Genomic DNA, 25,295 nt, shown 5'->3' with positions numbered 1-25,295 from the left:
GTGAATCTGTACCTCCAAGAAGAAGAGGTGAGATGCAGATTTTGAAGTGAGGACTGAACGCTTACTAGCTCTGGGATCTTAAGCAAGTAAAATCTAGTTCCTTTGAGGGAAGGGATTATTTAGGTTTTTGTCTTTGAATTCCCAACTACCATCAAAGTATTTTGAACACACTAGAGCAGGTATTTGTTGAATTACATTGTGGAAGTCACCTGAATTTTCTAACCTGCAAAACAAGGATATTGGACGACATGATCCCGGCTCCACAGGGATCCTGTGATGCCAAGAATGCAGGATATTGTTTGTTATTGTGAGTAAGAAGAGGCCCCAGGAGCGGCTCCATTTCAAGCCCTTTCAGACAACGGTTATGTTTGGCGTTGTATATTTTCTTCCTTGGCCTGTTCTCTTGCCACAAACCCAGATATATGAGAAGAGGAATTTTAGGGGGAAGGAGCTTTCCCTGTGTTGTGGGTTTTCCTTTTCTAATAGGTCCTCACCACTCCCAAACCAAGGAACTGGATTGTGGATTGGTCTACGGAAGGGTGAAGGGCCCTGCTGTGCATTTCTTCCATCTGGGCATTTCTGGCACACAGGTGTTTCAGCTTTATCCAGTAAGTAAGCACTCCCCTCCCCCCCTCCCCACTTTTTCTGGGGAGGGAAGTTTGGGGAGGCCGGAACACCCACGATTGTTTCTCAGAATAGGAAAGAGGCGGGGGTTGGGGGAGGGAGAGAGCATAGCCCACCCACTGGCTAAGGTCGTCTTTCCTGCTGGTCAGCCTTATTCCGTAAGGTGTAAATCAGAGGGCAGATGTATGATCTGGGAAGTTTTCCAGATGCACGTTTCACAAAGGCCCATATGTTCTCGTCATGTGGAAATAACGAGCCCGAGGGAGGCTGCAGGCGGGACAAAAGTTGTGACAAGTCATTCTGTCTGAGCTTCTCCCACTTAGCACAGGGTGTTGTCGGGGAAACCCAGGCCGGGAGCCTGAGAGCTCTGGCTGGATGCACAGCAGAGAAAGGACGTCTTGGCAAGGGGCGCGGGGCATACACAGGGCCTGGAGGCTGCTGCACAGTCCCCACCCGCGGCAAGTGCCTGCCAGATGTGCAGAATGGAAATGGGACTCACTAGCGCGAAGTGGGGAGCAGAGCTGTGCACAACAGGCACTTGCCAGCAGGGACAGTCGCTTTCCCTTTCACTTGCTGCACTCCCAGGGAATCAGCCAAGGCTGTCAAGGTGGCGGACCGCATCCCTGCTCAAAGCGTCTCTAATTGACCCCGACTCTCTCAGACATCTCCTATTAATACCGGGTTCTCTGCCATGCATGGGGAAGCTCCGTGCTGTTTGCTTCTCTCTTCTTTCCAGTTTTTGAGGCGGATTTCAAGGCACATTATCTTGCTGAGCGAAAGTTCGTTCTTGGGAAGGAGACAGGGATTTTCAGCATCTGCCTTCTTACTTGCAGATCTCTCCAAACGCATTTAATAAATTTCAGTTTGGGTGGCTAGAGAGCCAGCCTCAAAGCCAGGAAGGCCTGGGTTTACATTCTGTCTTCTGATATACACTAGTTTTGGAATCCTAAGAGAGTCCCTTAATCTCTAGGCAACATTCTCCTGCTATACGTTGCAAAGAAGGCATCTACCTGCGTTAATAGAGTTCCTATTGATATCTCAGGTCTAGTCCTTTCATGACACAATGCCTGTTGTATTTTCAGGCACCAGTGCACTCTGAATACATACATGAATACAGGGCATTCAAGTCAATTCAGCAAACATTTATTTCTCACTACTGTGTTCAAAGCAAGCTGCTAAGGTTGCTGGGAGGAAGCAGAGTTACCGTGAGAAACAGCCGCTCCCCTCTAGCAGCACATAACCTGGTAAGCGAATGCCTTTCCTTACTCCTTCATCATACTAGAATCCTGATTTTCCTTCAAAGCCCAGTTCAGATGTAACTTCCTAAGGGAAGCATTGAAATTGATGTGCCCCCCCAATTATTAGCATTCTTTTCCTATTAAAATTAATTTGCATATATTTTAAATATACTAACTTTTGTACATAGTGTATTTGTTCCAGTAAAACAGGAAATCTAGGGTGTAGAGGATTTAGGGGGGCATGTGCAATTGAATGGGGACAATTACATATCTATTTCAGTGGAACTGGTTTCTTTTCTAATCATATATATATATATATATATATATATATATATATATGTATGTATGTATGTATTTAAAATCATTAGTCTGAGAAGGAATAGGCTCCGCCAGACTGAAAAAAGGAGTCATGACACCAAATATTGTAAGACCTCTTACAGAAGCATGCAATCTCCTTGAGACATGGGACTATTTCAGATATGGTTTTGTATTTCCCAAACCTAGCAGTATTCTGCCCATTCTAATAGGTGTTTGTTGTTATTGTGATATACTTATATACAAATAACTGCGGCTTACAAAAATATAGTGAATTTTTGCTGAGGGAGACAAGGTTCTACTTGAAGCCAGAAGGAAAAGGTAAGGAGGAAAGAGGGACAATCAGAGAAGATTTATTAAGGGTGGTGGCCTTCAGTGGTACTTTAAAGGATGAACAGAAATTCAATAGGAGGGTAAAAGTGATTCTAGGTAGAAGGAAGAATGTAAGCAAAGACACTAAGGATACAAAACAGAGGTCACGTAGAAGTAACCCCAACATTGTTTAGTTAGGCTAAAGCATAGAGTCCACAGAGGCCATAGCATTCTTCTTGTTGATCCTTTGTTTTCCTAGAGGACACAATCGCTCAGGTGATGTCTTGACTTGCAAGTGAATTGTATTTAAGTGAAGCAGAGCAACACAAAGTCATCAGCCTCACTCTCTTCCAAAGTCATCCAAATTCAGTGGCAGGACAAAAGTCAAGATGACTGGGGATGATGGCCCAGGAATGAGCTTGGTGTCTTTTGAGATCTGACCAAGCTCTCCATTTGTCAATGGAACAATTTTTTTCTCATTTGCCCCTTTCACCAGGGAGAGTGTTCACATGTTTGGAGTAAACATTCCCCTAACTCACTGGCGGGTTTGAGGCTTATCAATTACCCTCAACCTGGGTTAGCCCATCTGTTGAGAGGATTTTTTTTTTTTTTTGCCAGAGTGCATTGATTGTGCATGGTACAGCTTCTTGGAACCACAGGCAAAAGTTGGGTGAGGATGGACACCAGAGATTGAGGAGCAGCTTTAAAAAGGGCTTAGCAAGCCCTCATACCAGAGACAGTCCTCCCTGAATACCCCATACACCCCAGAAACATAGTATGGGATGATATAAGATGCCAAAATATATAGAGCCTTGAATGGCAGGACACAGAATTTATAATTTCTCTCAAATTTCTCATTGTGTATTGGCTCTTTTTTTCTACTTCTATTACATCTTATCTTATAACATACCTATTTGTCTACACATCACATATTTCCCCAAATAAACTGTAAACTCTTTGAAGGCAAGGTCTGACAGCATAGTACTTTTGTATATAGTAGGTGATTAATTAATATTCACTGAAATCCATTTGTTCAACCACAGGGAAAAAAATTGAGGTGTTTTGACACAAGAGTATTATGATAAGCTTTACAGCTGAGAAAGATCAGTTAGCATGGTAGAGAGGAAAGAGCACTGGTTTTGGAATCAAAGGACTTTTGTGTGAATCCCAGATATACTCTTTCAATTCTTTGGGCCTCGGTTTCTGTATGTGTAAATGGGATGGTTGTATTTCAGGGGTGGGGAAACTGTAGCCTTGAGGCTACATGTGACCCTTTAGTTCCTCAAGTGCAGTCCTTTGAATGCAAACAGATTTGTTTTGTGGAGTTTGAATTCAGTCAAAGGGGCTGCCCTTGAGGACCTAGAGGGCCACATGGGGACTCAAGGCTGCGGGTTCCCCACCCCTGGATTAGATGATCTCCAAGGTCCTTCCAGCTCTAAAGCTATGAATCCTATGTTCCAAATCTGGAAGTTATCTGAAGAATGAATTGGGACTTGAGAGGAAGACCTTTTAGGGGGTTATTGCAATAGACCCCATGGCGTGGTAGAGAGACTCAGGAAGAGGCATTGAGAACAGTAAAGAAGGGAAAGAAGTGAAAGATATTATTAAGATACGATTGACAGAATTTATTGAACTGGTTATCTACATGAATTGGGGGATAGGGAAGAGTCCAAGAAAATAGCATGATTTCGAGCACAGGAGACTGGAAATTTCCATCTTCAGAAATAGTGAAGTCAGAAGAAAAACAAGTTCAGGGCAAAGATCAGCAGCTTGGATTTAGACATGTTGGATCTGGACTGATCATGGACCATCCAGATAACAGTGTCCTGTGGGCAGGTGGAGATTTAGATCTGAGTCTTAGGAGGTCAAAGCTGGAGGTTTGGGTTTGTGAGTCATCTGCATAGAAGTGCTAATTGAATCCATGGAAATGAATGTAATTTCAATGGAAGTGTGAAGAAAGGAAAAGAAGACACATCTGGATCTAATTATATGAGATCCTATCTTTTAGATAATTTCCTTTTACTATATACAGCACCCTTTTCCTACTTTTGTGCTGTCAACTACATGCTGCCTCTGTGAAATGGCAGGTATGTAGCTGACTTGGCTCTTTCTTGAATGAGACCTGAACATTTTTTCCCTTTAGGTAAATATCTTTCTGAGCCTTGTTACCATTCAACTTTATTATATGGTGGAGAGCAGAAAATCATGAGAAGAGCACTCTCCAAGCATATCCTCTTGGCTTTCTTTTTGAAACCAGTGGCAATGGTTCTTTGTACTCCATTTTTAAAAGGTCTCTGATTTCATAGAGAAGGGTCTTTAATTATTAATACAGTTCACAACTCCTTTACGTTTTAGTAAATGATCTTAATCAGCAAATTTTAGAATTCATAGACTCACAGATGTGGGGTTAAAAAAAGTCTTAGAGGTCATCTCATACAACTTTTTCATTTTACAGATAAGGAAAAGAAGGTCCAGAAAAATAAAGTGATTTGCTTAAGGTCACACAGGTAACCTGGCTTCTCTGATTCCCTTTTGACATTTCTGTTCTGCCTCTTACCACTCTGGCCAACTGGATGATAAACCTCTCTCCACTTTACAAAGTTACTCTTTAGATGAAAGAAATATTCTCCATCATTGATCCTGTACCCTGTGATCCTGTACACTAAGCTAAGGGTCAGTCAGCAAATTCAATCTGGCCCACTGCCCATCTTTAGCAGTACAAAAACTGGCAATGGGACAGATCTGGTCTGCAGGCCAAAATTTGCTGACCCCTGCTCTAAGCTTTACAAGCTTTGCAGGATCAACTAAAGTTTGTGCTCTATCAGCAAAGTCTTTGAGAAACATAGGTCATGTTTATGCCTGAAAAATACATTGCAGTAACATTTTGGTGTCTCTTGTCTTGTGAATACCTACCAATCAAGATTGAGTCAAACATTTATAAGCTCTGAAATGTTAAGGTGCTTACTCAAGAAACCCCATGCCATGGGGTGGCCAGGTAGCACAGCGAGTAAGAGCACTGGCCCCAGTGTTGGGATGACCTGGGATCAGACACTTAGCACCCACCCAAGAAACACCTGGCCATGTAACCTTGAGCAAGTTACTTAACCCTAATTGCTTAAAAAAAAAAAAGAAACCCCAACCCTTGGTGTATATCATAGACCATAACCAAACTTGAAGTTATAATATTATTCTTCTTTTTTACCCTAAAACCCAAAACACTTTTGTCATTTTCACCTACATCCAGCAAAGCAAGTTCTGAGGAACTCTACCTACAGAATAACGAGTTTTCTCTGCTACCATCTTCTTTAGCTTAAACAGCAATGAAGTTGGAGGTCTGCAGTCTTCCCCTTCACACCAACTCCCATTGCATGGAAGTCAAAGAGAATGAAGAGAATGTTAAAATATGAACCTTTTTTTCCCTGTGGAAAAAATGTCCATTTTCATCATCATTATAATTACAGTAATAATAACAATGAATGGCATTTATATAATGCCTTAAGGTTTACGAGGTGATTTATAGACATTACCTCATTTGATCTTCACAACAGCACTGTGAGGCAGGGATGACAGACTCAAGGTCTTTTGTTATTGTTTTCCAGCCTATCACTGTCCTTCCTAAAATGTGGTGCCTAACATTAAACCCAGTACCACAGATGTACTCTGACCAGGGCAAACTACAGAGAAACTATCGCCTCTATATCTCTGTGCACAGAAAATTCAACACAAAGTTTAAAATCTACATAGTAATGTTATTTTCCTCAGTTTCCTCTACTGTAAAATGACAATGATTATAATACCACCTACCTCACAGAGTTCTCTTAGCACAATTCCTGGCACAGAGTAGGTACTTAATCTCACTCTCCAGTTCCATATGACAGATGTCAGAAAATTTCCTTAACCAGAAAGATATGATAGGACTATGGTTATTTGGCAAGTTCACATTCACTAAAATCACATCTATACGATGTCACTACTGGGAGGTTCCTTGTTTTTCAGAATGCTGTAGAGAAATTGTTTTATAATGGTATCTATTTCAGAAACCACTCTTCAAATAATTCTGAATCTTTTGAAGGCTAAGGAATATATAAGGAATAAAAACAGCAAAGCCTTTTCTTTTTAAGGCTTACTAAGTGTTCTGGTGGAAAATTTCCATCAAATCAACAAGCATTTATTAAGCACCTACTGTATTCCAGGCACTGTATTAAGTTCTGGGAGTACAGAAAAAAGCCTGCCTTCAAGCAGCCTACAATCTAACAGGTCAAGGGTTGAAGGTCCAGTCTTTCTTTTAATCTTTCTTCAGCAGACAACATTGTTCTCTCCTAAATGTGCATGTGAAACTTTCAGACTTCTACATCTTTTTCCTGTGTTAAACAGTCTTTCCTATCCTACTTAACCTGGTCATTTCAGGACTAATTTATTCCATTGTCTTCTCTTTACTATATCATCATAAAGTTAACCAACATTGGTAACCTGAGGTGGAAATATCTATTTCAAAGAACCGAAGGGTGTTTGTTTTTCTTTTTGCCTTTTTCTTACTTGAAGTTTTCTCTGAATCACTCTCGATTTTTATTTGACAGTCTGGTTCAATACCATTGCTGTTTTGGGAAAAGAGGGTTTGACCAGTTTGTAAATTTTAGCTCATATCTCTCTGTATTTACCCTCTAATTTGTCAGTTTTCACACTTGGGTGCAATTCTCAGGGAACCTTTATAGATATAGTTAGAGGAAGTGATAAGCACAGCACACACTTCAGTGGCCTTCCTCATGAAAAACAATTTTCATGGCTGACTACAAACCAGAGAATTCTTCCATAGTGGACCAGGTGGTCCAGTAGAGAGAATGTTCAAGGAAACCTGCCTCAGTCATTTACTGTCTGTGTCTGGATAAATCACTTAAACTCTCAGTCTGTAAAAAAAAAAGGCACCCAACTTGTTCCATTGTTGTGGGAGTTAAGTGAGATACCATGCATGGTAAGGCACTTTGTAAACCACACAGCCATGTGAATACTAATGAGAACCTTTTTGATTTTTGTTGTTGTTTTCCCTAGTTCAGACAGTTCTTGGACAGCACATAGCCTGTTACCATTCTATCTTGAAGCCTTTCCAGCTTGATTGGACATGCCAAAGTTTGTTCTCCAGGGGCATAGCCCTTGGGAACACAGGATCACACTCTCACCATGATGAAGCATTGCAGTAGAATATCTGTCTAACCTCAAAAAAAAATTGGAAAACAATGCTATGCAAAATAAAGGCATAAAAAGGATATTTTTTCTTAATTTTTCTTCAGTTGAATTTACCAGGACTTCCTGTGTGTCTCAACCTCGATCCCCACATAAGCTCATATTGCTAACGTAGTTTTAGACACAGAATATCTTCTCTGAGGCAAATAGCCCTCAGGGACTCCCTCGGAGGTCTGCAAGGTTCCTGTATGAGAAGTAAGCCGCTGATGATGACTTTTATGTGGTGTCTTTGGAAGGTCTTTGGTTAAGTGCAATACTCCAATATCTGGGGTTAAGCTGGGAGGAGATGTTTTTTTCAGCTCCTCTTTCCTTTTGCTGCTTGGCCCAGGTGGCTCTATGTGGCCTCTTCAGAAGAGGCCTCATTGATTCTCCAATGAGAAGGGTTCTAAATTATTTGCTCCTCTCTTCTTTAGCTTATCCTGAGCCAAGCTATTCAGACTTTCCCTGATGTTTGTCTGGAAATGAATCACACTACCCAGAAGGAAAAATCCTTAGTCTTTTAGGAACTTGGGTTCCTGGGACACATACTTAGTGATGGATAAAATGGAAGGACTAGTGAGTGGATTGAGAAGGGAAAAGGCTTATCTAAGATGTATGTTTAAGTGCTCCAAAAGTCTTAGTTTAGTTTTAAGCTTTAGTAATTTTAATTTTTAGGCTTTAGTAAATTAAATTAAAATTGAGCTAACACTTTGGGGTTACCCTGTACAGAAATGGTCTGAAATCAGAGGCTCATAACCTAGGATCTCTGAACAAATTTCAGGGGTCCATGGATTCAGATGGGGAAAATAATGACTTTGACTTCAACACAATTGCTTTTCTTTATAATTCTTTATTTTTTATTTTATAAAATTTAAAACATTATTCTGAGAATGGATCCATCGGATTTACCAGGCAGCCAAAGCGATCCATGGACACAAAATAAATTTTTAAAAACTCAACAACTTGGTCATTCAGTAGAATAGAGGACTTTCAAGCATTCTTGCTGAAAAACCAGAGTTGAATAGAAAATTTGACATTCAGATACAAGAAGCAAGAGAAGCATGAGAAGGTAAACAGGGAAAAGGAATCATAAGGAACTTATCAAAGTTGAACTATTAACATTCTTACATGGAAAAACAATAATTGTAACTTATGAAACTTTTCTCAGTAGTTGAAGGGATTAGAAATATATATATATATATATATATATGGGTATATAGGCATATGAATACATATGTGAATGTGTGTATATATGTTTACTGGTATACATAGACCAATGGGGTAGGCACAGGACCAATTTAACAGGAAGGGATGATACTTAAAAGGTGAAATTAAGAGGTGAGAGGAATATAATGAGAGGAGATGAGGAGAGACAGATTGGGGTAAACTCTCATACAGAAGAGGAAAGGGAAAATGGTTGCAATGGAGGGGAAGAATAGGAATGCAAAAAGGAATGGGTAAACTTATTCCCATTGAATTTGGCTTGAGTAGGGAGTGAAATACACACTAAATAAGGTATCTCACCCTCCAGGAGAGTAGGGGGGGAAGGGGATGAGAGGGGGATGATGGAAGGCAGGGCAGGCTGGGGGGGAGGGAAGTTGGAAGCACCCACTTTTGAAAAGGGACGAGATCAAAGTCGAGAATAGAACAAGTGGGAGGTGGGATAGGAGGGAGGGAAATATAGTCAGTCTTTTACTGATTTTATTTTTTTATTTATTTACTGACTTAACTTTATATAACATATCTACTATGTTATAGTTTTGCATTAGCTACACATGTACAACCTATACTGAGCTGCTTATCTTCCTAGTAAGAGTGGGTGACAAGGAAGGAAGGGAATGAATCTGGAATTGAAAGTTTTAAAATTAAATATTCAAACACACACACACACACACACACACACATATATATATATATATATATATATATATATATACTATTATTAATACCATCTTACATCTAATTGGGAAATAAGATATACAGGCACTGGGGCATAGAGATCCACCATGCCCTACTGGAAAAGTCGAAAGGGGTATGGGAGAAAATATGGGACAGAGCAGATTGGAGGAAGGGATATCCTGTGAGACTGCTATTTTGGGGCAGTGGGTAGGGGAAAAATGAGAAGAAAATTTGTAACTCAAAATCTGGTGGAAACGAATGATATAAATCAGAAGTTAATAAAGCATTAAAAAAACTCAACAATTTCATTTTTAAGTATTGTTGATTTTACTACCTGAAGAGAGTGACTGAGTCACTTGGAGATTTAACAGGGCCTATCTATTGGTACAACAGCCCTAAGGAGTAAGGGAGTGGAAAAGTGACTGAAGGAGCTTAGCTGCCATGGAAGACCTATACCTTGTGAAATCATGTAAAGTCGGAGAAATGGCAGTTTCTAAAGTATTTCCTACATTTAGTCTCCTAATCTAACTGAACTTCAACCATTTGGATCCCTGGTCAGGTGACCAGTTTGTCCATCTCAACCATTAGGAGTTTGGAGCTCCCCAGGACTCTTTAATCAAATACAGTTCAATAAGCATTTATTAAGCTCTTACTATATGAAAAACACAATAGTCTCTAAATTCAAGAATCTCATATTCTTCTGAGGGAAGGAGATAGGAGGAGAGATAAGCAAAGGCAAGATATATACAAAGTAAATACAAAATTATTGAGAAACAGAAAATAACATCAACTATGGGGTGTGAGGATAGGGGAGCGAGTGTCTTATGCAGAATATGGCACTTAAGGTGAACCTTGAAGGGAGGTCAAGACAGGGTTATGGAGAGACAGCACACCAGGCATGGTAGATAGGAGGTTAAAAAGGTAAAGAGATAAGTGACAAAACATCGATTAGGCCAGTGTGGCTGGAACATCATAGAGTGTTTGATGGTGAGTAATGTGAAACTACTGTTCCCAACCTGGAATGACTTTGCAGCTTCTGCTTGTGACTCTGTCTTGGGGAGGGGGGGTAAATTTTGTGGGATCACAGATCCTTTCCACAGGGGAATGAAGCCTACAGAATCCTCAGAATGATCCAGTGATCACCTATATTCATAATTAGAGGACATACTAAATTTAAGTTAGAGGTTAGTGAAAATAAAGATGTATTTTTCCCATTTATCCAAGTTCTCATTCCCCCCCAAAATTTATTCAGAGACCACTTCTGTGAATCCTTGATGAAGAAATCCTGTCTTACAGATTCAGAACTTGTATACCCTCCACTGTCTGGCAGGAATTATCATTTTCCTTCAAGGTTTTTAATATATGTTACATATTTTACTTTAGTCTCTGAAAGGCAGTACCATTTGGGCTGATATCAGACCAGCAGTAAAGCCGAATGCAGAAGTGGGTTTTTTTTTTCTTTTTCTATTCATTGTGTGTGTATGTGTGTGTATACACATGTGTATCCTCAATAAACATCATAGTCTTGGTGACTCTCAGCACTTACTGGAATTCAGATGTTGAATATTCCTTCACCCCCTTTTTTTTCTGGCATTGTCCCCTTTATGATCTACTTGGAAAGGATTACACAGTGTGCCCAATTAGATATTTTTCACCTTAAATTACTCTCTCACTTGCTTTCTTGGAATTAGATAGGACACCTTGCTTGGACCCCCAATTTTTTCTCCTCTCTTTCTCCTTATGGCTAGCAATAAACTTGCAGGGATGGACTTGATAAAGCCCAGCACATAGGAGAGGCAGGGGGAATGTGGGTGTTTCTCCTAAGACTGAGCAGAAAAGCTATTCCTAGTAAATAAAGCAATAGCTGTTGTGAAATACAAAACCACATTGTTTCATTCTTTGGCTCTGAATGGAGATGGTTAAGCCTGGAGTGTAAATGGGAAAAAGGCAAGAGAAAGGAGAAGGAGGCCTTGTTCGCTGTCTTTGAATAAAGAGATAGGAGAACAGTGAGACAGTTAGAAAGCTTAAGACTAATGGATGAGAGTATATTATTTTAATTAGGTTTTTGAATTTGAATCCAAAAGGAGATCCTCAAAAAGAATATTACAACAAATTGTAAGTGGGACTTCTTAGCATCGAAGAAAGGGTAACATATTAGTATCTACTTCTTTGTCCATCCAGAACTCAATTTGTTAGCTATTCTCTGGACTTTGGTTACAGTTTAATTTTTTAGTATCCAGAGCTGTTATGTTGTTTACTTAACTTATAAGGACATGATTCCTGCCCAGAAGTAGCTTATAAATTCAGGATAAAATCCAACTTGGCTGAATGTTAGTGGTGATTTTTGTCTTATCTTAATCATATACATTTAAGCAATGAACAGTGTCAAATTTTAATTTGTTTCATGTAAGAAAAAATATGTAGACACACATATATGTAATTTTACCTTATTCTTTAGACTTCTTTGAAAGTGTAGATGATGGTGATGAAATTCAGGTCCATTTAATTCAACCAGGATTTAAGTGTCTAAAGTCAAAAATAAAACATTTCCTGCTTTTGAAGTTTCTACTAGGGAATGCATCATGTACACAGATTAAGTAAAAACAAACAAAAAAATATATACAAAGTAATTTTGAAGAGATGAGTATTGGGAAAGGCACCATGTCTCACTGTCCTAAAATAATTTTTTTTAATTTTATTAAGGATAATTCAATATCTGTAGCTGAGGTGGCAATGATAAAATATAAATGTGAAGTCTTAGGTATTTCTTTGAGTATCACAGTCCTCATATCTATAAAGATGAGCTTGGACTAGAATCAGGGGTGGAACCCTTTGGCTATCTTTTGACTAAGTCCAAATTTTATGGAACAAATCCTTTTATTGAGGGGATTTGTTCTGTGAAGTTTGGATTCAGTCAAAGGGCCACACTTGAGGACCTAGAGGATCACATGTGGCCTCCAGACTGCAGGTTCCCCACCCTTGGACTAGATCATCTAGGAGAAGCCTGCAAAGAATATAGGATTTAGAGTCAGAAGACCTGGGTTAGAATCTAGGTTCTGCAAGTTGTGTGACCTGGACAAGTTTGGGTAAGTCACTTAGCTTCAATAATACTATTTTCTCACCTCTAAAATAAGGAAATTGGGTCAGAGGATTTCTAAGGATCCTTTTGGATTTAATTATGTATATTTTTTCCAGTTCTAAAATTCTACGATTTTATGATGTAAAAATAGTAAGTAAATAGACCTAGATGATCCATCTGTACAAGGTTATTTGCTATTCCTCCACAAAATCCCCATCTCCCAGGTCCTTTGAAGACCAGTCCCAAGGTATAGAATTTTTCACTTCAGCTTCTTAGAATTAGGCTTCCTTGAAGACTCAGTTTTAATGTCACCTTCTGTAGGATTCTTTCCAGTCTTCCCAGGTTCTATATAGAACTTGGAAAAATAACTTATTTGGAGTCTTTAGGGGCTCCTTAGAGATCCTCTGGCCCAGCCTCCTCATTTTAGACATGAGAAAAGTGAGGATTCTAAACGAGGTCTTCTGATAGACTTTATAACACTTTATATAGAGACTTTATATAATTGATGAGACTTCCTAGGCAAGAGATATTCCTTTCTATAAGCATGCCAGTTACACATGTTAAAACTAGGTTGGGGGGCGGCCAGGTAGCACAGCGAGTAAGAGCACCGGCTGCAGTGTTGAGAAGACCTGGAGATTGAATCCCGGGCTCAGACACTTAGCACCCACCCAGAAACACCTGGCCGTGTAACCTTGAGCAAGTTACTTAACCCCAATTGCTTAGGGGCGGCCAGGTGGCTCAGCGAGTAAGAGCACCGGCTCCAGTGTTGGGACGACCTGGAGATCGAATCCTGGACTCAGACACTCAGCACCACACCCAGAAATAACTGGCCGTGTAACCTTGAGCAAGTTACTTAACCCTGATTGCTTAAAAAAAAAAAAAAACTAGGTTGGATTAGTAGCAGATGAACAGCAAAATACAAAAGAATTATACCAAGAGGAAAACTGATTAGGAGAAGGGGAAAAAAAAGGAATTTAGTTGCTTGGGAGAGTGGTTAGTCTTTGATCTGGGTAGCCTTATAGATTTACCAAGGGGTGGAGCTGGGGAATTGGAATCTAGAGTCTTTTTTTCTTAAGTGAAGCTGGGTTTTGATGTCTGTTTGTTTGTTTTTTCAGCGGTAGCAAATAATTGGAAATTGAGTGGATGCCCATCAACTGGAGAACGATTGAACAAGTATATGACTGTGATGGAATACTATTGTGCTATAAGAAATTATGAATAGGATGCTTTCAGAATTTACTCATATGAAAGTTCTTTCTCACTCTTGGTAATTTTAGGTGCCTTTCTCTGATAACTTTGTCACTCTGCTATGACATTCTTGACGTTTAACAAATGGAAATGGTACATTGTTGGCCAGTGTTGGATGCTCTGATTTGGACAAGGATAAAATCGTGACTTTTTGTTTTGTTCCTAATATCCTTCCTAAGGCCATACTGCATTTCACCTAGCCATGTGCCTAAGATAATATAGCCATGAGAAATAGACCAGTATTATTAAAACAACCCAAAAAAGAACTGGTTAAAAAAAAGATATCAGAGGGGTGCAAACTTTCACATTTCAAAAAGTGATGGCAAGTAGAATCAGAAGCTATTAAGAAATTGAGACACCTGCTAAGTGTAATTCATAACAAAAAGAATTTAATTCAATCATCCACTAGAGGACAGCATGGCAGGACACTGACATACAAACAAAATTTTTTAGGAAATGATGTAGTTTACCATAGGGGAAGTCCAACATTTGACTTAGGTTCATTTGACCTGCAATACAATAATTTGTAAGAGCAGGCATCTTTTAAGTTACAATTATTGTTTTTCCATGTAGGAATGTTAATAGTTCAACTTTGATAAGTTCCTTATGATTTCTTTGCCCTGTTTAACTTCTCATGCTTCTCTTGCTTCTTGTATCTGAATGTCAAATTTTCTGTTCAACTCTAGTTTTTTCAGCAAGAATGCTTGAAAGTCCTCTACTCCACTGAATGAACATATTTTCCCCTGAAACATGATACTCACTTTTGCAGGGTAGGTGACTCTTGATTTCATTACCAGCTCCTTTGACCTCTGGAATATAATATTCCAAACCCTTCGATCCCTCAGTGTAGAAGCTGCCAGATCCTGGGTTATCCTGATTGTGTTTCCACAATATTCAAATTGTTTCTTCCTGGCTGCTTGCAATATTCTCTCCTTAATCTGGGAATTCCTAGGAGTTTCCTTTTAGGGATCTTTTTTAGGAGGTGATCGGTGGATTCTTTCAACCTCTATTTTGCCCTCTGGTTCTAAAACATCAGGGCAGTTTTCTTTCAGAACTTCCTGGAGGATGATTTCTAGGTTTTTTCTTTCATCATGGCTCTCAGGTAGTCCAATAATTTTTAAGTTTGTCTCTCCTAAATCTATTTTCCAGGTCAGTGGTTTTTCCCATGAGATATTTCACATTGCCTTCTATTCTCTCATTTGTTTGGATCTGTTTAACAGCATCTTGATTTCTCATAAAGTCATTAGCTTCCATTTGCTCCAATCTAATTCTGAAGCAATGATTCTCCTCATTGAGCTTTTGAGATTCTTTTTCCATCTGGCAAATTCGGCTTTTTAAGGCATTCTTCTCCTCATTGCCTTTTTGAGCCTCTTTTGCCATTTGAGTTAGTCTATTTTTTAAGGTGTGATTTTTTCTCAGTCAGGCTGTTGACTCTCATTTCATAATTTTCTTGCATTGCTCTCATTTCTCTTCCCAATTTTTCCTTCACTTCTCTTATCTGCTTCTTAAGGTCCTCTATGGCCTGTAAGCTCCTCGTACTTTCCTTTGAAGCTTTTGATGCAGGAGTTCTGACTTCACTGTCTTCCTCCTGTTCCATGCTTTGCTCCTTTTTGTCCCAAAAATAGGAGTCTAATGTTGGAATCTTCTGTCTGCTTTGTTTCCTTTGCCTGGTCATGTCGCCCCTCAGTCACTTGACCCCTGGGCTTTTTGCCACAGCAGGACTCTGCCACCAGACAGGGGAGCTTTCATCCCAAACACTGGGGTTTTCTCAGCTGCTGGAGGTATTAGATGGGTGCCCTCTCTGAGGTCTCTACACACTCTGGCAAGCTGGACACACACCCCAGGGCCTCCACCCTTGACTGCAATCCAGATCCAAGAAGGTTAAAGCAAAAGTGATTACCCCTCAGACTGGTACTTGGTCCCCTATATCAGCAATGCAAAAAGCCTATGGCAATTATAAATATGCTGATGTGGTTGTTAATCACAAAATACATCAGGCTTTCTATATGGGCGATAAAGCTAGAACATTTATTAAAATACCAAAAGACTGAGTCCCAAAACCAGAAAGTCAAAGCCATCAGAGTAGTTATGAAATTGGCACAGGTAGATAAAGTAGAAAGCACCCACATTCTCAAGCCTTTAAAACAGAACAGGCTACCCCAGGCAAAGGTCTTCCTCTCCCTACTCACAGCAACTACTCAGCGTCCAGGAAGCGTGCTCCTAGCAGCTCCAGCCCCTGGCAGAGCTCAGCAGGAGTCCTTAGCAGAAATTCTGGCTGGCTCAAAAAGGGGTTTGCGCCTCCACCTCCACCTCGGCACTTCTGCTACCACTGCTGCTGCTGCTGTGGCTGCCACTGCTAATCACTGCAGGAACTCTAGCTTGGCTTCTGCTTCCTCTTGCCTCACCCCTTTCTGCTAAGTTAGCAAGTCCAATGAGGCATGGAAGATCTTTAAATCCCATAACCCTTACATTCTCCTACACTCTGCAGGCCAGAAGCTGAAGCTGTCACGTGGCCAGTGTTTCATCGGCTTCTCGCCCCAGGGACAAAAGTCACTCACTCCCATTTACTAGGTCCCAAAGTGTAGACTGCACTGACCTCTCACTTTGTCCTTTGCATCTATGTGTTGATAAATCTGGAAATGGCCACAGCTGCTGCTGATCTGGAGTCCCTGGGGCCAGCAGCTGGTCAGGCCCGCCCTGGGGCTAAAGCCTTGGTGTGGTCCTGGGCTCGGCTCCCAGAGCAATGCGCTGCCTGATTCCTGCCAGCCAGATTCTCTGTGTCACTTTGTGGGTTCTGCAGTTCCCTTTTTACATGGATTGGGGAAGGTTGAAGCCGAAGCAGTGGGGAGGTCCTGCTTCTACTCCTCCATTTTGATTCTGCCCCCCAAAAGTGCCTAATCTTGACATGATGTAAGAGATTTGTTCATTGGAAAAAGTGTCTATTGAAACTAAATTTAAAAAAAAAGAGAGGGATTGAGTCATATTCTCATAAAGTATAGATAAATTGTAGAGGCTTAGGAATGGGAAAAAGCCATGAGACAGAAAACTTTTTGATCCTTTTTCATTACTACAAAGCAATAGAAGTAAGTTCAAGAACCCAATGGGTGATACTAATCCTAATAGATCACATGAGTACAGTGACTGATTATTGACAAAGATCTTTAAGTAATTTCCTTTGAGTCTCCAAACAGTAAATCATCTAGGTAAGTGTGAGCAGAATACACATAATAATCATTGCAGGAACCCAAAGAAAGGTCAAACCCATTTGAGCTACAATGGTGAATAAAGTCTTTTAAGAGACTTGGTCTTTTGCCAGATCTTTGAGGATGGGAAAGTTTTAGATAAGTGTTTAAGACATTTTACTTTCTTTTATTTTTGGAAGCAATCAGGGTTAAGTGACTTGTCCAGGGTCACACAGCTTTATAATAAGTGTCTAAGGTTGCATTTGAACTCAAGTCTTCCTGATTTCAAGTCTGGTTTGCTATGCACCATACCAACCAGCTGCCTCTCTTTCCGACATTTAGAAAAACTGCTCTGATGATGGTGTTAAGGATACGGTAATCTAGGCATTAGGTGGTGAAGAACTAAGTTGGATATATGAAACAACTCATGAAAGAAGAAAAAGGCATGGTTAGGGCGGCTAGATGGCACAATAGAGAGAGCACCGGCCCTGGAGTCAGGAGGACCTGAGCGCAAATTCAGGCTCAGACACTTAACAAAAAACTAGCCATGTGACCTTGGGCAAGTCACTTAACCCCAATTGCCCTACCTTCCCCCCTCTAAAAAAGCAAAAAGAAAAGAAAAAGGCATAGATAAAATGAACAATCTGAAAGTTAAATCAACAAATCTTTGTGAATTATGAAGACAACGAAAACAACGTTGATGTGGAAACTTTGAGTTTGGATTCTAGGAGAATAGTACCTCCATTAAGATAAGTAAATCATAATGACAGTTGCCTCTAGGCTGCATTTATCAATGCTGAGGTTTTTGTTTTGTTTTTGTTTTAAATGTCATTAGAGAAACACATGCCCAGAAAAGAAAATGGGCTTCTCACAAAGAAAAAGGGATAACCCAGACCATAATGAACATAACCATATGCTCCCCTGGTATCTACATAGTGTCCAAACGACAAAATGAAAGCCTCCTAGAATATTAGGGAGACACCCAGAAGGCAGATTAACATGAGGACATGGACAGGACACACAGAATAGATAAGCATGAATGAGTCGAGATTTGTATCATTGGAAGAAAGATCATAGATCCATTGGAATATCAGAATATTATAAAAGTGCCATCTAAGATGTGATTCAGGATGTGGATCATTCGATAAAAATGTGAGCCTGCCATATAGTGAGAATGAGCTGGATGACCTGAGTGTGGCAAAATATTAATAAAACAACAGGAAGACTTCATTGTGTTATGATAAATTCTGATGATCCATCATGTTAAGATTGAAGAGTTGGAGAGAAATTTTGTTAATTACCATTCAGGTTTAAACTAAGTTTTCTACAAGGAAATGATGGTTTCATATGCTAATTTAGTATCAGAAATGTAGTAAAAGTAACACATGCCATGTAGATTAGACTGATTTTGGTTGTTTTTTTTCTCCTTGAAAGGCATACAATCAATCTTGAGACTTAATTGGCTTTAAGGACTAAGGGCCAGAGCCTCCTGGTGACTTAAGTATAAAAGTATAAAATATCTTTTACCTGATATGACAAGTAAATTTCCTTACATTTTTGCTAGACTTGGTCTTTGAATGACTTGGTCACTGAGTATCTCATTGTGCTCCAATTCTGAACTTGAAACATCAGATCTCAGACATGGTCAACAATAAGAAGAAATGAAATATAATAGAAAACTAACCAAACCAGAAGTCAGAAGATTTGGATTCCAGTCTTGTCAGTTACTAACCACATTTTTCATTGCCTTTGTTTCTGCAGTTGTAAAGCAAGAAAGTTGAACTGCTTCAGGGACACTTAACTTTTTTTTTTGTCATGAACACAATTGGCAGGTCTATGGACTGTTTTTCAAAATATATATACAAATTCAAAATATACGTACACATAAATATATAAAAAGAGCTTGATATATAATATCAGCATATCAATGTAATATGAACATGTAAATATACGAAATGAAAGTTTTTATAAAAATAGGAGGCATATTCATAATTATGTACTATAAATATATAAAATAAAAATATAGTATTACAAAGGAAACCAATGATGTAAAAATAGTCATTAAAATATGCACATTTTAAAAAATCAAGGTCACAGCCACAGGTTAAGAAGCTCTGGATGGATGGTATCTAAGGTTCCTTCCACTTCACACCTTCTGTGACTACATCTTTTCAATTTAAGTTATTACAGGAGATTTTTTTTTATTCATCAGAAGAGTCTCCCTACTAAGTTACACACATTGACTGCCAATCATTTTCCTTCATCCTAAGGAGAATATATGTTACAGCTTTGTGGCCATAGTTTTCCTGCTATAATAAACATACTGTGTTGAAATCATTTTGTTAGAACAGCTGCTAAAGTCATTGTTCAACCTTAGAAAGTTACACATGGTCATGGTTATCAATCAGTGACATTGATCAGACCAATGCTGGTGGGCTAACGGTGAGCCAATGGTTATCCAATGTTGACAAGAACTCACAGCAGTGTTGCATGCCATTTGGAAGTGTTTTAACCTATCTGAAGCCATCTGGAATTCTTTGAGACATCCCATTATCCTGGACTTCATTATTCCTGCTTTGGTTTTCTTCCACAGACAGTTCACCTGTAACTCCTACCATTACGCTAAAGTTCTTGTTGTGAAACTTGCCTTTTTGCTTTTCATTTTTTTTTTTAAAGAATTTGAGGTTAAGTAACTTGCTCAAGGTTACATGGCCAGTTATTTTTGTATGGGTGCTGAGTGTCTGAGGCCGGAATTGATCCCAGGTCTCCCAACGCCGGGGCCAACGCTTTTACTCACTGTGCCACTTGGCCTCTCCATGCTTTTCATTATTTTCACTTCTCTTCCATGGTTGTTCCTCTGTGTTCAGTTACCACCGTATTAACTGTCATCATGGTCAGTCACTCAAATTAGCACATGTCTTACGCCAGGCACCTTAAAGAGATGAGGATAGGCCTGCAGGAAACCCGGCAGAAGGCTCATATATATTACAGTGGAAATGTAAATTTTGCATTCTGTACTTTCCATTCTATTATTCCAATATGATAAGGGGATCTGTGATGTGGGTATTCCTGATAACAATGCAGATCACATCCTCTCCATGACTGTCCATCGAGTGGGACTCTTGTCCAGGTATTTCAATGAATTCACCACCCAAATGTCTTGGAGTCCTTCCTTTAGTCTTCTTGATGTTGTAAGGATACCAATAGAGCATGCCATTGTCCACTGGTTAGCCCTTAATCTGAGCCCTTTTAAAAAATTTTTCATTCATACATTGTTTTCTATTACTCTTCTAGAATTCCATTTTTTCATGGTGCTTTTTTATCTCAGACTCTAAGGCTCTATTTGGCAGACCAGACCGAAGACCATCATGAGTAGTGAGGCACTCAGAGATGACCTTGGGAGAAAGCCTTCAGGTTGATGGTTTTAGTTACAGGAGCTGGGTTAAAATCCTGCTTTTGGTGTGTGTGAGATCATGAGTAAATCATATAGACTCGGCTTTATCATCTATAAAATGGTAATGATAATTATCTGTAGTATCTATTTCTCAGGATCTTTTTAACAGTTCAATCTAATAAGGATTTATTAAGTGCCTGGTCCTACATGTCCAAGGCACTGTGCTAAGTGCAGCGGGGGTTGTGCTGCAAGGGTGGGAAAGAGCAGACAAAGGAAAACTACAAAAAATGCCTGTCTTCAAGGAGCTTATACTTTACTCATGAGTTTTTAGAATCTCTATGAATGAAATTTTGAGTATTATCATTATTATTATTGGTACTCTAGACCCTTTTTATCTGGGTCACTGTAAGGTTAACCCTATGGATATATATATATATATATATATATATATGTGTGTGTGTATATATATATACCATGCTCTTTCACAGTTTGCCATGGAGCAGAGTTCTATCTAAGGCAAATTTGTCTTGGATCCCAGCCAAGGGAGTTTTGTTTGAAGTATCAAAGGGATTGTTTCTCTTCTTTAGGGGTCTCATAATATCAATCCCAAATAGAGGACAGTGTCCAACAACACAATATGGTCACTAAATTTTCAACATTTTAAAATTTATTTTTCCTATGTACTCTGTTTTATTCTCTGTTTTTCTAAATGCTGCTTTTAACACTGGATTAAATATTTGTTAACTGACTGGATGAATGAAAAAAATTAAAGTCAAATTGAAAGTTATTACATGGATGAAAAAAGAGGAAATAGAATATGGAAGTGTTTAAGTATTGTAAATATATACATATATGTATATACACATATGTGTATATGTATGTATATACACATATGTGTATATGTATATATACACGTATACATGCATGCATATACACATATGATTTTAGCAACCAGAAGGCCCTAGGAACTGATATTTCTGGGAGGCAGATTGGTGCACTAGCTAGAGAGTTAGATTTGGAGTGAAAAAAAAAGATCCTGGCCAAGTCACTTAATCAAGTTAAGCCTCAGTTTCCTCACCTGTCTCACAGGATTATTATGAAAATCAAACGAGATACATGTATGTAGAGAAACTACAAACTTTAAAGGATTATGTAAATGTAAATGTTATCATTGTTGTTATTTTGTCCTCTGCATGAATCTGGAAGCTTTTTACTCACCCAATTAGCTACGGGGCTAATAGCCTTAGAAAAAAGACCTAGGAAGAAGGGAAAAATGAATGGCACTAGAATGTTTTACATGAGCAACATGAACCTGAATTGAAAAGCAAAATCTTTTTCCAGAAGTTACCAGAATCTCCTAGATGTTCAGAAAAAAATTGATTAGGTATGTGAACATCAAGTAAAAATATGAAAAATTAAAAATAGTTCTGGAAAATCAAGTATGCGATGTAAAATTGTTGTTTAGGTAAATATGTTTGTTGGAGGGAATCAAATCAGGAATCCACTTATCAAGTTAATAACCCCACATCCCCACCCTTCTAAAGTGAAGGAAGGATGTGTTGGTTAGAATAATCCAGAAACGGTGCTGGAGGTGGTCAGCCATGCTTAGTAATGGCCCTATTGGCCCATTTGGTTTGGAGAGCTTTAATCAGATAACTCCTCCCAAGGCTAAAATTTATTCTGAAGATTAGTTGGACAAGAACATAATGGTAACAACTAAGTGGATTCATTCTTCTTTTCATGTCAACTGTTTTTGCTTTTTTGGTGTGTTGTTTTTTTTAATAGTTGGTGTGTGGGCTGAACAGAGGCTTTTTTTTTGCATGGTACTTTTTCCATTTTCCAAACAGAGTGGTTGTGCATGTTATCTAGTTAATATACAATGCATTGTTGTTTTTTAAAGCAAAGTACCCTCAATAATTCTGTATTTCAAAAGCACTCCAGAAGTTTCATTTAAAATAGCTAAATTCCTTTAGTATTGGCCACTTTTTTTTTACATTTTCTGTTTCTTTCTCTTTTCCATTTTCTTTTAAATCATCATTCTTGGGGCTCTAAAATACCTTTTGATCATGTTTTTAGCAGCCTTTTCATCTCTTTCTCCTGACATACACTGAAAAGCATAAAAATAGTATTTACTTTGGGCCATTGGAGGATCTTAGATGCATGAAGCATGCCTGTCTAATAATTTTTTTTAAATGTCCATTTTAAACCTTCCCATGCTTGAAAAGGGAAAATTGCACGGTATTTCAGAAGAAGGAAGAATGTGTTCCTATTTGGATGACAAAGCCAAATGTGCTGCATCTTATCCTGCAAGCACCTTACCTTCCTTAAAAATAAGAGAGGATTACACCCTGAGCATTATCACCCACCTGAAAAAGAATGAATGGAGTTGTAGAAACGGGTCCATTTGTAAGTGGTCAGGTAAGAAATGTTTCGCTTAATTTGAAATCATGAGCCTGTAGATTCTGACTTTTGATAAGCAGAGGGGGAGCAACACCTAAGGCAAAAATCACCTCCAAAAGGAATTATTCATCAGATTTAGAACCAGAAAGTGTCATCTCAAGATTACAAAGTAATAGCAGAACCAGGATTTGTACCCAGATCTCTGATTCATAGTCCAATATTCTTTTCACTCAAGTACATGCTCCCTTGATTTTTAGCTTTCATACAATATTTTACTTGATCCTCATAATAATTTCATGAGGTGGGTTGTGTATGCATGATATTATTGCTTTCATTTTACAGATGTGACTGTAAACTGTGACTCAGAGGTATATGACTTGTCCAAAGTCTAACAGCCACCACGTCCATCAATTCTCCTTTGGTATTCTTTTCACTAAACCAAGTCTTCAAGGCAATATATTGTTTTATTTTAGAGGCATCTAGGTGGCACCCTGGATGGTCAGATGACCTGAGGTTGATCAAATGGAAGACCTGAGTTTGAATGCTGCCTCAAATACTTACTAAACATGTGACTTCCCCTCTGTCAGATGCAGTTTTCTTATCTATAAAATAATGTAATAATAGCATCTACCTCCCAAGGCTGTTGTTCAAATCAAATAAGAAATGTGTTAAGTACTTTGTAAAGCTTTTAAGAGCTATAAAAATGCTAAATCCTATTATTGTTATTATAGTACGGGTCACTGAACACGGAAGCACAGAGTTAGAAGGAAAGCCACGAAGTCCGACCTAACAATGAATGAGAATCCTGTCCAATATCCCAAAGAAGTGGCTATTCAACATCTACTGTAAGAATTCCAATGAAGATAACCCTATGACCTGATGGGATGGGCTCTTCCACTTTGGGATTGGTCTAATCATTAGAAAGGATTTAATTACTTGAATCCTAAATTTGATTCTCTACCACATCTGCCCATTTCTCCTATTTCTTCCCTTTGTGACCATGCATGTCAAATTGCATTCCTCTTCCACAAGGCAGCCCTTCAGGCTCCTGAAGATAGCTAAAATGGCTTCATTAAGGGTCCTTTTCTTGAAGAGTAGCATTGCTGTTTGTTGAATGAATCCTTATAAGGTGAGGGCTCTCATTTTCTTGCAGTCCTGGTCACCATCCCTTATCTATATTTTTTCAATGCACTTCATGAAATGTGACACCAGGAGCCCAAACACTGGATTCCAGATGTGGTCTGATCAAGACTGAGTACAGTAAAACTGACCACTCTCATTCTGGACCTTTTGCTTCTCTTAATTCAAACAGATATTTTGGCTAACATGTCCCACTGTTGACACAGTTCACTAAAATCCTAAAATCTTCCCCCATCCCCGGAATTGTTTTTTGGCCCTGCCTCCTCTGTTCTGTACTTGTGAAATTGATTTAGGATCAATGCTCAGGATTGGAAAGAGTCAGAAGCTTCTAAAAACAGAGGTACATATTCTCTTTCCATCTTTTCCCTTTATGGCATTTTTCTCATAGTAAAGAATCACATAAGCTCTGCTCTTAGGATCCTGAAGGTATGAACTAACTATGGGGAAAGACACTGTGAAACAATATAAATTGAAACACAGATTTTAAAACTCAAAAATTACAGTATGCAAATTTTTTTTGTTCAGTTGTTTTTCACTCGTGTTCAACTCTTTGTGACTCCTTTGGGGAGAAGGGTGTTCCGTTGAAAAGATACTGGATTTTTTTCTCATTTCTTTTTCCAGGTCATTTTACAGATGAAGAAACTGAGGCAAATAGGATTAAATGACTCACCTGAGATCACACAGCTAGTATCTGATGCCAGATTGGAACCCATGAAGATATGTCTTTTTGATTCCCAGGGCAGGGCCCTACCCACTGTACCACCTAACTATATGCAATAACCATATTCTATATGATTCATAATTTAATAATTCATGTTATAAAGGAAAAATAACAATAGATTTGGGGTTTTCTCAAAGTAACTCTTGAGAACACTGTACAAAAAAACTAGTTGTACTTGTTTTAAAATTCTTTATTTGGGTGACTTTCAAAATGTTCAACCTGGGTTGAGTGGCCCTCAATTTTTTTTTAGTCTATAACTTATGGACAAATCTAATTGGGATAAATCTAACTTTCCTAGGCCCCTCTCTCTACCAGTGAGCTAAATTCCACAGATGGGTTTTAGTAAAATCTCCAACTATGTTTTTAAAATTCTTCACCCTTGGGGAGGCTAGGTGGCACAGTGAATAGAGCACCAGCCCTGGAGTCAGGAGGACCTGGGTTGGGATCTGGCCTCAGAGACTTCACACACACACACACAAACACACACACACACACACACACACACACACACACACACACACACACA

The 25,295-nt window shown here is 39.0% G+C and overlaps 1 long non-coding RNA gene across 2 annotated transcripts; it reads left to right on the top strand.

The window, feature by feature from the left end:
• Positions 1-332: 332 nt before the first annotated feature.
• LOC138174822 (uncharacterized) lies at positions 333-23,836 on the top strand. 2 transcript variants are annotated; one of them, XR_011171824.1, is made up of 4 exons: positions 333-608; positions 1,707-1,868; positions 22,734-22,926; positions 23,640-23,836. It is a non-coding gene; the product is annotated as an uncharacterized lncRNA (long non-coding RNA). The 2 variants fall into 2 exon arrangements; XR_011171825.1 differs by lacking the exons at positions 22,734-22,926; positions 23,640-23,836 and adding exons at positions 4,945-4,996; positions 7,536-7,663.
• The last annotated feature ends 1,459 nt before the right edge of the window (positions 23,837-25,295 follow it).

The sequence above is a fragment of the Petaurus breviceps genome, unplaced genomic scaffold (assembly GCF_028583685.1).
Source record: "Petaurus breviceps papuanus isolate PSGF00001 unplaced genomic scaffold, PetGlider_PUasm1.0 76, whole genome shotgun sequence".
Lineage (NCBI taxonomy): Eukaryota > Metazoa > Chordata > Mammalia > Diprotodontia > Petauridae > Petaurus > Petaurus breviceps.
The sequence above is the reverse complement of the archived record's forward strand: the minus strand, read 5'-3'. Positions and strand labels throughout refer to the sequence as shown.